Source organism: Dermacentor silvarum, chromosome 1, assembly GCF_013339745.2.
Source record: "Dermacentor silvarum isolate Dsil-2018 chromosome 1, BIME_Dsil_1.4, whole genome shotgun sequence".
NCBI lineage: Eukaryota > Metazoa > Arthropoda > Arachnida > Ixodida > Ixodidae > Dermacentor > Dermacentor silvarum.
The window spans coordinates 145,170,629-145,182,273 of record NC_051154.1 but is presented as its reverse complement, the minus strand read 5'-3'; the positions used below and the strand labels follow the sequence as shown (position 1 = coordinate 145,182,273).

Below are 11,645 nucleotides of genomic sequence, written 5' to 3'. Positions count from 1 at the left end.
TCATCGCAGCTTCGCAACTTAACCGAAAGAATTGGAAAACAATAAATTAGTGGTTCGGGGAAGCACCCTTTACACGTTTGAAACTGAAGCCATTGGTTTGAGGAGAGTTTGAGGATTTTCTGTGCTGTGCTCGTGTTGCCATGAATTACGAACTTGGCCAAGCCCTTGTCTGCTTTATTAAACAAGTGCTTCAATTCAGCTGAATCTAATAGTGCATTTCACGTGACTGACGTGTTATTCGTTATAATTATAATTATGTACTGGCAGTAATTTGGCAAGCATTAAACCACAATATTTTTATTGCCCCTAAACTGCGGGTGTCATAGACTACCAGGGAATTTTCATGAAAACAGCCAGGGAAAGGTTGAAAAAACACCAAGGAAATTGAAAATGTCAACATAGGTATGCTGTCTTGTTATTTCCATACAATGTTTCCAGAGAATCGCTGTCTTAAACATATTTTTGAAGCATTTCACCTCCCAAAAAATTACAAATAGGTACGATTTTCTGAAAAAGAAATGAAAGTGAAGCATGCTGACATGGGGGGGGGGGGCATTTCTTACTCAATCTTTTTGCATTACGTAAGTGTCCTGAACCTCGAAACTCTAGAAAAAATACTTATGTTATAGAGCGCCTTCAATTATTTACTGTGATAGCATTCATTGTAATGACAGTTTCAGTTTTGTTTCCCAGAAGGTGCATATGTGTCGTGCCACAACACAGAAAGTGCTCACGGGGTATTTCTTGTGCTCATGTGGTATACCTAACTTGCAACCGTGTCAGCATTCCAGAAAGATATGATTATCTATAGGAAACTAAGTGACCATATTGACACAATTAATCCATCTGCCTTCTATTGAAGTTATGGCCAATGTATCAGTTAAGAGTACGAGAAAGACATTTAAATGTGTATTAAGGAAAATAAATTACAATCTTTGGCATGATACGTTCAATACTCCAGTCTCTCTTCTGAGCATATCATTCCGCGCGGGTATATTTAATTACCAGCCAAAAATGTAAGCAGTCCAACTGGGTAGCCTAGTTTCAGCAATTAATATAGAGGTCATTTGGGCTAATTAAGTACATTACGTGTCATATGGCCTTGTCAAAAAATGTAACATACTGTTGCTGGCACCAGCAGCAATTGTAACAGTTTAATTTTTCACCATACGGTAGAGTGAAACATTATGTGATGGTACTGTTTTGTATTGACAAGCAGCCATTAGGCATAGTTAAACCGTATTAAGGATTGACTTAAGCGGTTTGAGCGAATATATTAAGCTGCTTAACGAACGTACAAAAAATACACATTTGTTATTTTTGCCTCACATTGTTGTATCTACATATTTGCAGCATGCACCTGCAGCACCTTCGGAACGGCTTACACGAAGGTCAAGGCCAGCCTGGAAACCATGCTTGCCAAGGGGAAGCAGCTGTAAATATGTAAATATTCTCTTTTGATGATAGCATAAGACATGCATTTTAATAAATTAATGTATTATATCGTTCAATAAAAACAGTTATTTCAATATCGGTGCACGTGTTTTCTTTGTTGCACTGCATGAGTCTGCACTAGTGGAATTGCTTGAAATATTTGTTTCTGCAACATATGAGAGTGCAGCTGGTTCAGGATCATTAATAATCTATTAACATGAATGCATAAATGCAGATGGGAAGCAACAGGTGCACATGCATAATACACGTTCAAAATTTTGTTGCTGCCATATGTAAACAAAAATTTTAACTAACTTGCAGATAGTAGATTTCATTCAAGCGAATGCATTGCATGCAACTAAACTTTCTTCAATGTGCAATTGCACAAATGCTCATGCAGCTTTACATAATGATTCACGGCTGCATACATTTTAGATTTTTGACTGCTTCCATCTGCATGCATGCTTTTTTATGTACAGTTCCCTATGTATGTTCCCATATGCATACTGGGTACAATAAATTTTTGTAGACATTTCCAATAAACATATTTCCAATAGCAAACCCCAGCAGCGAGTGTTTATAGAATAACATTGCCTGCCGAAACATAGTTGGCAAAATGTGGTGTATTATCTAGTATATATGGTGTCCCAGTAATTTTAGCCAAGCTGGTCAATGAAAATGAAAGGTTAAAAAACAACTCGGTGCAAGATATATGATCCTAAAAAGACCTACAGGTCAGACCTCTGAATTCACGGCCGAATGCACGCCATAGGTCTTAAAATCGGATCTTATTGCAGTGTCTTTTCTTAATATTATTTTTCATTGAACAGCTTCACTAAATTTAAGTTAGCTGGGACACCCTGTAAAATTGTAAGGCTGAAGTCTATAGATTAGCAATAGACTGATCTACAGGAACTCTCTGTAGGCAGACTGTACCACATTCTACAAAAAGTGTAAGGCCATAAGTCCATAGACAGACTATATACTAGTCTATAGGAATAGTTTATAGCCTGTAGACATTTCATAGACATGTCTACAAAAGTAAAACTATATAGGCCTATAGACTTTTGTCTATAGACACTCTGCAGACATTTGTCTACAAAAGTGAATTTTCATTGATCTATAGACCGTCTATAGTCAGTCTATAGAATCAGACATTTTGTAGACTAGTCTACAAAATGTGTACCGCCATAAGTCTATAGATTGTCCATAGACTGGTCTATAGGAATAGTCTATAGATACTCTATAGGCGTTTGTAGATAGTTTATAGACTTACGTATACAAAAGTAAAACTAAATAAGCCTATAGACTTTTGTCTATAGACATTCTGCAGACATTTGTCTACAAAAGTGAATTTTCATTGATCTATAGACCGTCTATAGTCAGTCTATAGACTCAGACATTTTGTAGACTAGTCTACAAATAGTGTATGGCCATAAGTCCATAAACTGTCTATAGACTGGTCTATAGGAATAGTCTATGGATAGTCTATAGCCATCTGTCTATAGACATTTTATAGACTTATTTCTACAAAAGCAAAACTATATAAGCCTATAGACATTTGTCTATAGACATTCTATAGACATTTGTCTACAAAAGTGAAATTTCATTGATCTGTAGACAGTCTATAGTCAGTCTATAGACTCAGACATTTTGTAGACTAGTCTACAATTAGTGTATGGCCATAAGTCCATAGACTGTCTGTAGACTAGTCTAAAGAAATGTCTACAAAAAGTCTGTTGACTTCATAGACAAATGTCTACACACTTTATATAGACTTTCTACAAAAATTTTTGTAAGGGATCTGGCCTTGTATCTGGCCTTGTAGGGCCTTGTATCTGTGACGCAAACTTTCTAAATGTCATGGTCACGTTAAGACATTTCTATTCAGACGCGTAGAAATGGTGGTAAAATCTTGTGGCCCCTGTGGCAGTTTTTCTAAATTTTTATTAAAATAGGCTACGGGATATGCGTTGTACCTATAACATCGCAAAGTGTCCCTCATGCAGACAGCACTGTAAAAGCGTGACCCGACAATTTCATCCTTTCATTTCCCTCCTTCGACGGCTTATTTTGAACTTTTGTTTCATTCTCACATACCAGTTAGCCACTTAATGAAAAAACACGAATGTGTTAACAAGCACAATGAGTTAGATATTGATATTGTCTCGCTTGCAATGAGTCTGGCTCCGACTATATATAGGTACCATTTTAAGTAATAAACTTTATTGTTCGGTACTTCGCGACCCAACTTGCTGTGGCTTCGTTTAGATGAACTTGACTCGAGCGAGTCGAGTCGGAAGGCTGGCTGACCCTTAGACGACCCGACAGCTTTGACATGCATTTCGGCAAGCGGGTGGAGTGAATCAATTTACCGCTACGAGCCAATTTGGCGCAGACTTACCCAGCTGGCCCAGACGCTATTTCGACCTGGCTCGCTAGCGTTTTCATTTATTCGTCGAACGGATTTGCGCCCGACTAGCCAACTCGCCCCGTCTTAGTCGGGTTCAACTAAACGTAGTATACGTGCTATACTGGTGGTTACAGCATATTAAACAGTTTCATCCCGACGTCACCATAGATATAAAATTACCTTGCCATCTTGCCGAACGAACAGGTATACCATGATTATTTTGTAGCGATAGCTACATTACGCCAGGATTTCGCCGCTTCGCCGTCGCCGCACTTTGAGCCGTGGCCGCACTGTGACTTCACACCACGGCGCGGCCACCGCTCCTACAGGCGCGCGTCCGCCGTTGCCTGGCAACCGCCGCAGCTGGCTAAAACCCTTTGATATTGACCCTTTTCGCGGCGATCCCGTGGGCGCTGCCATGTTTGATCACGTGGTGACGCGTCCATTGCTTGCCTCAACTGCCTCCTTGTTTACAATGGAAGTGTACGACACCGGCGCGGCTTAGAAAACCTCTGTTTTGGGAGATATCGTAGACGGTGACTGGGTGAACGACACGAATATTTGATCACAGCTTCGGAGAACATGCAAAAGCGCTTTCGGAGCCGGTTAACTTATGTCCAAACGGCGCAAGCAGCGTATATTGTGCTCGTTTATAAAAGCGGGGCTAAATATGTATTCCAAGCTATCCAAGCTTTCAGATTATGAATTCAGTCAGGATTAGTGTGTTTTGCTCTTTGTTCTTTATTCGGCAAATATTTGAAGCAGTGACTTGTCAGTTTCTGACTCAGTGAAGTTCCTCGGTGCGGCCACTATCTGATTATTTTCTGCTTAATCGCTCGCGGGTGTGCTCAGTTCCGATATATTTGTTCTTGTTGCGCACAAGGCTTGAAACGTAGCTGTTTTGTACATTGTAATACCTTGTAGCAAATGTATAGTACAGCTAATAACTCGCTTACTCTTGTGAACCGTCACGAAACATTCAACTTCGACCATTCGTGCGCCATAGGTGTAGTCCGTCATTTATTGTGCGTATACAGTGCGCATATATTCAAGTGTGCGCCCATTCACTTATCCTTGATACGTCGGCGATAGAGTGGACGTAAGTTGTCCTGCCATTTGGGACATATGTGTAAAGATAATGTGCGCGAAACTTAGTATGACAGGAAGCGGCGCTACTCCCTAAATTTGTTTAACGAGTGGTACTCACTCTTGCCGACGTTCTGGAGATGAAGCCCTTTCTTTGAAGGTTAGCGATACAAGGCTGGCGGATTAGCAAATTTCTGTATCCTCGAGGAAAGCCGTACATCACGAAGTGCCGGTAACACGTTCGGACAGTTGCAGCAGCGATCCGCGAACTTGGCCACACAGATTCATTCTATTCCTTAACAGGCCAGTCACTATTTTTGCAGCCAACTACTGCACACGTCTTCAATCCACATGATTCAATCTAGCATGATTGGAGCACAGTGTGTTAGCGAAAACTCAGTTGCATTTCCGACAGCTGATCGCACAGAAGCAAGGTGCAAGCGGTAATGGTTTCATATTCGTGCGCGGTCGCTGAGGAGAGGTATGGCGCGCCGCCGTGAGCGCCATCTCGTTTCTCTAAACCAAACTGCTCCGCGAAAAGGGTCAATAGAAAGTAGTGACACTCTCCTCCACACACGCGTTTTCCTCCTCGATATCCTCTCCCAGTCGGCTGCGCACTGTGCGCACGGCACGCTAAGGCCGCCGTGCGGGCGACGGCCCTATGCGTCGTTTGCTGGCGCCCGCGAGCGCGCCTAAGTTAACGTTTTCGTTTTTCTTTTTTTTTACGTTCTACTATTAAACAAAAGCGCGAGAAAGTTGTGGGACATGATTGACCCTACCATGAGCCCCCTTAATCATCTTCTCGTTTGCGCAATAAAAGCGTTAAGTACGAACGCTTGCGCCATGAACAATAACTGCGTAATATTATAGCCTACATAGGCTTTGGCATTTTAATACCGGTCGTATTATTAGCGCGCAGCTTTAATGGTAGAATATTTACGTTATATGTTTGTACATTCTTCAATAGTTTTCAGCCCACTGACGTTGTGCTAAATGCAGATTTTATCTAGTGGATGAGTTTCGCAGAAATGCTGTTGTTTATGAATCTGCTCCCGAGTGGTTTTAGAGGCAGGATAGTTTCTTGGTGCCTCGGAGTGATTTCCATGCAGCTACTGTATTACTTGTTGAATAAAGAAAAAACACAGCTGCTTGAAAGACAATAACATTTTTTTCATGATCTCGAGGGAGAGACAATTTTACCGACTATTTGGAGAAGTGGCCTGGCCAAGGAGTTTGATTTGAAATCTCTGGATGATTAGTCGCGCCAACGGATAATTAGATCAAGTTATGGAAATATTACGTTCTCTGGATGAAGTATCTAGGCTAATCCCTTGATGGCATTTTAGGAGGCCTTCAGATACCCATGTCGAAACAATATTTAGCGCTGTAAAGCCTTGCCATAAAGGACGTAGTCATTTTGTGATTGACAGCTGGAAGGAAATAATTCGTACCATTTTCTAAATTACCGAGGTCATGAACCTGGAAATATTTTTCAAGATATATCTCAGAGTATATATAACTCAGATCACCTGTGAAGGAAACCAGCAGTCGGCTTAACCAAGGCAAGCATAGGGGAGTGTGTCTACCTTTTTTTTAGGTTGTGGTGTTAAATTAATCGAAATTCATTGTGTAATCATTTATGAAAAAAATAATTGATTAGAACGTTCGATCACGGGCCACGTGACACCTGCAGTAATACAGGACGTACTACGTCCGCCGCTATGGAGGAGAGTGGCGCTCGTCAACACTCTCTGGATTAGCTTACACTAGACATAAATACCCAGAAAAATTGAAGATTGGACAGCCGTCGCCGTAGCTCAGTTGGTATACTCGCGGACAACTTTCTGTGGCAATGAAGGGAAAGCTACGGGCGCGTGGATGCTGCACATGTGTTACCGCGCCAAGTAGTCCGGCCGAGTTTGACAGTGCTTTTGGTTGCTCGGAACGGACGCTGAACCGACGCAGCTTTCACGTGCGACGGTTTCGCGTTAGCCCAGACGCGGAAGGGAAAAGCCGCAAAATAAGTAAACTTATACGCTCAGTAGTGTGTTCTGTCTTATTTAACTGTTGCTAATAAGCTATTTATGTTTTCTCTTCCACAGCCTAAACCAACGTGGTTTAAAACGAGGAACTCTTTTCTGAAGCGCTCTCGCTTGTGCGCGCTTTGCCTCCGTAGCTTTCTCTTCATTGCCACAGAAAGTTGTCCGCGAGTATAGTGCACCGGACGCGAAATTCGGAGGTCGTGGGTTGGATCCCACCGGCGGCGCATGGTTGTTTTTTCTTCTACTTTCTAATCAATTATTTCTTTTATGAATGATTAGACAATGAATTTCGAAGTATTTAACACCACAACTTAAAAAGAAAAAAAAATAGAAGCACTCCCCTATGACTGCCTTGGTTTCGTCGACTGATGGTTTCCTTCATGTGTATGTCATAATGAGAGCCTCAGTTCCCTCCCCTTGTTCGCAGATACCTGTAGCGAGTCAAGGCTCGCGTGAAAAAGCATTTCTCTAACTCCATCCTCACACGACGCTCGATATCCTAAGAGCGCAAGAGTTTTGGTAGCGCTAGCTTGGCTCGCAACAGAGGGAGGCGGCTTGCTAATGGCGCCGACGAAAAATGAAAACACAAGAAAAGCGTCATTCCGCTCGCGTTTCCCGGGCAACGGCCCGAGGGGCCAATCATCGCTCAGAAAAGCGCCGGTTCTAGAGGCGGGAGAGGAGGGCGTGCGAGGGTATTCGGCGCGGCGGCAGAGTTCTAAGAATGTCGGTACTTTCAAATTATCAAGGGACTTCACAGGTGGTGCGCTCGCCGCGCCCTTTGTATGACGTCACACCACGGGCCTCGATTCTCCGGTGACACGGCTCGTCGCGGTCGCCGCGCGGCCACCGCTCCCACAGGCGTGCGTCCGTCGTTGCCTGGCAACCGCCGCAGCTGGAGCCTTCGCCGCGCCCTCTGTGTGACGTCACACCACGGGCCTCGTACTCCGGCAACTCGCCTCATCGCGGTCGCCGCGCGGCCACCGCTCCGGCCGTTGGTTTTACCCGTTGGTTGACCACAACGTCTCTATTGCTTAGTCTAGTGGGAAGCCACTAAGTTTAATAACAACATGTCTAACTACAAGCGAAGCCTAAACGCAGCCGGGGCTCTGTAGCTATCGCTACTCGAGTAGGTTTAACGAGAGCTAAACCACCGCCAATTTTTTTTTACCCTGCACAAGTTTCGACTCGAACCACTTTCCTGCTTCCATCGCTCAGATCACAGACACATCCTCATTCAAAACAACAGTCTAGCAGGCTATCGTGTAACATTTTTCTTCATGTAATTGTCCGCATATTTCTTTTTTATTTATTTTTATTTGTTACCATTACTTTCTGTAGTGCCTTCGGGCCTTGAAAGATGTATAATAAATAAATAAATAAATAAATTATTTAATTAATAAAATTAAATTAAATTCTGTCCTGCTTGACTGCCAGCTGTGATGCACCTGATTGAGAATCCGGTTGTACTTTATAGGTGAATAATACAAGACAGTGGCGGCAAGACTGCATTAGAAAATACGCTAATATGACGTGATTAAGTGTGCTGGGACTGAAAATGCACAGTTCATGCTGATGGAAGCGCAGCTCGTTCTGCCCGGCACCGAGCTGTGGGATTAGGCAGAAACGTACTGACGACGTGAGTTCGTTTCTGAAATCGCTTGGTCTGTTCAGCTGTATGCTCTTCCCTTGTACTTTGTCTGTTGTCGGTGGAGGCACTGCGTACCACGGCTGCTCCACTTGTACAAATCTAACGGTGAGCAATGACATATGAGAGTAAATAGTAATTAAAAAGAAATGTAGGGTGCATCGCTGTCATATGCTACATACTTTGCACATGCCGAAGTGAAAGCTAAAATTGAAAAAAAACAACTAAATCTATAATGTATCATTCGGGCACGTGCCGGCGATGTACCATATATATATATATATATATATATATATATATATATATATATATATATATATTCCCTTACATTCATTGTCTCTTACTGCTTGTTGTGGCAATAGGTGTGGGTGATGCCCTTGTTACAACAGCTACCATTCCATTTTATCGCGATATCAATTATAGGAACGTTCGAGGCGTCGTCGTGCTTTCATGGTATCGAAGCGCATGCGCGGACCGCACGTGGAGGGTTAGAAGGTCTCCAGAGACGCTATAGAGACGCGCCGCACGTTTGGCTGCAAAAACGAGAAAGCAAAGTGGACTCACCCTCGTGCTCCGCCCAATCGATTCTGCAGCAGAGCCAGGGCAGAGCTCTGCCTCTCACTGCTGGCATGAGCGCTGTGCGCACAAACACTAGCGTCCCTGCCGAGCAGCTGTGTGCATATACCACGCAGTGGTGCATACAGTGGTCCGAGTGGAACGGACAGTACACTTCAACCTACAAACGCTGACGGTTTTCCTTCGCTGCCTCATCTCGCGGACTATGGTGGTTCCACGCCCGCGACGCATGTGGCGGCGCTCGTCATCTCGCCATAGTTAACATCCGCGTGAGCAAGTGATGACATCACGTTTCAATCTCAATGAAAACCAACCTGACCCACACGCAAAAAATTGACTTTAACCAATTCGAAAACTCAGTTGACCCACGTTCGAAACCGACCTGGCCCTCTCCAAAAATTTACTTGGCCAACCCCCAAAATTTGGGTGGCTCACCCTCAAAATTGACTTTGCCCAATTCGAGCACATGACCAAGTGATCCCATCCTGAGCGTGTAAGATGAAATTGCACAAGCAACAAGCACGAATACACAAGCACAGCACTAACACTTGTGCACACAAAAGTATATACTACTAAAACAAGACTACCGTTAAAATAAAAACAGAACTAAGCGCGAGACAGCTGGTTTGATTTCCACGGCCATGGCCGCCGCATGTCGATGGTGACGAAATGCAAGAACTTTCGTGTACCATACATCAGATGTTCGTTAAAGAGCCCCAGGTTGTGAAAATTAATCTGGAGACTCTCACTACGGCGTGCCTCAATCAGATCATGGTTTTGGCACGTGATACCACAGAATTTAATTTTTCTTAATGCCTGATTGGACGAACAACTGCAATATGCTCTTTATTCCATATGTAGCACTCAGATACACAGGTAAAGCCTCCAGCTTCACCATATTGTCGTTGCCGGTTATCTTGCAGTCGTACAGCAGAACTCTCCGGGTGTGCGGTATTCCAATGTCTGGAAGGATGAGGGCAAACAAGAAAAAAAAAGATAGCGTCACGTGGCACGGCCATAATACATACCCTAAACTAACTAAATAGTCAGCAAGTGTAGTTATATATGTAGTTATATATGGCGCCTTAGCAGCTGCCTGGAAGACTGCGAACGTTATCCTAATCCCAAAGCCTGGCAAACCATCTAGCTTCAACAACCTAAGGCCCATCTCCCTCACTTCATGCGTAGGCAAGGTGACGGAACACGCCTTCTTAGCACGCATCAACACTCACCTTGAAGACAACTCTATCTATCCCCACACCATCATTAGATTTCGCCCTCACCTTTCTACTCAAGATGCTATGTTGCAGCTCAAACATCAAGTACTAAACCACCGTTCCCGTAACATGAAAGCTATCCTCGGACTCGACCTCACTCAAGCCTTTGACAGCATTTCCCATGCAGCTATCATTGTCCAGGTCTCCCACCTCCACCTGGGAGAGCGAGCCTACAATTACATCCGTGACTTCCTCTCTCGGCCGGGGATTTACGATCAGATCAGCTTCCCCTTGGCAGTAAAGGCACCCCGCAAGGTTCAGTTATTTCTCCTATGCTCTTTAACTTAGTCATGATTGGCCTTGCCCAGCAACTACAGCGAGTTGACAATATCAACCATACCATCTACGCGGACGACATCACCATCTGGGCGCACCGAGGCAGTGAGGGTCAAGAGGAGTCAGCCCTCGAAACGACGATTGACACGGTTTGAGCCTATCTCCAAGGAACCGGACTGTGCTCCTTGGAGCACAGTCCGCTAAACCGGAGCTTCTTCTCTACAAGCCCATTCAGCGGGGACGCCCTTCCAAACACCAATCTGATCACCGACCCTGTGACGCCATTACCCTACGCTTTCAAGATGGCAGTCCTATCCCACGCGTCCCTAGTATCCGGGTCCTCGGTCTCACCATCTCTACCAACGGCTCCAACGCCTTGGCTCTCTAGAAGATCTGTGCCCAATCTCAAAACACCCTACGCCTCCTTAAACGTATCTCCAGCCGACGAGGGGGACTCAAAGAAGAAAGCCTTCTCCGCCTCGTGCACTACTGTGACATATGTCACATTACCTACGTTGCTGCGTACCTCAACTGGTACCGGGCTGAGCAAAACAAGCTCGACACCCTCATACGAGGGGTCTACAAGCAAGCACTTGGCCTCCCGCATTACACCAGCACTCTTCAACCAACTGGGAGTTCACAACACCCTTGCCAAACTCATTAAAGCCTAACAACGCTTTCAGCTTGAACGGCTCACCCTTACTGAAACGGGACGCTTCATTCTATCCCCGCTTGGCTTCACTTATTGTCATCAACAGGGCCCCAAACAATCGATCCAGACTGACATCCGTAGCTGCATCCACACAGACCCTATCCTTAGAAACATGCACCCTGAATATAAGAGGGCCCGGCATCAAGCTCGGGTCGGAGCTATCATAAAAGCCCTTGCTGACGTA

The 11,645-nt window shown here is 44.3% G+C and overlaps 1 protein-coding gene across 2 annotated transcripts in view; it reads right to left on the bottom strand.

Annotated features, from left to right (window-relative positions):
• Positions 1 to 11,645, bottom strand: part of LOC119436197 (uncharacterized) — a 47,018-nt gene that overhangs the window by 9,978 nt on the left and 25,395 nt on the right. The window contains exon 5 of one of the 2 annotated variants that reach the window (XM_037702975.2): positions 10,017 to 10,159. The exons of the other annotated variant lie outside the window; for it this stretch is intronic. The gene's annotated coding sequence lies outside the window, so the exon portion shown is untranslated. Of the gene's footprint in view, positions 1 to 10,016; positions 10,160 to 11,645 lie in introns of those variants that run through there. 2 annotated transcript variants of the gene reach the window in all.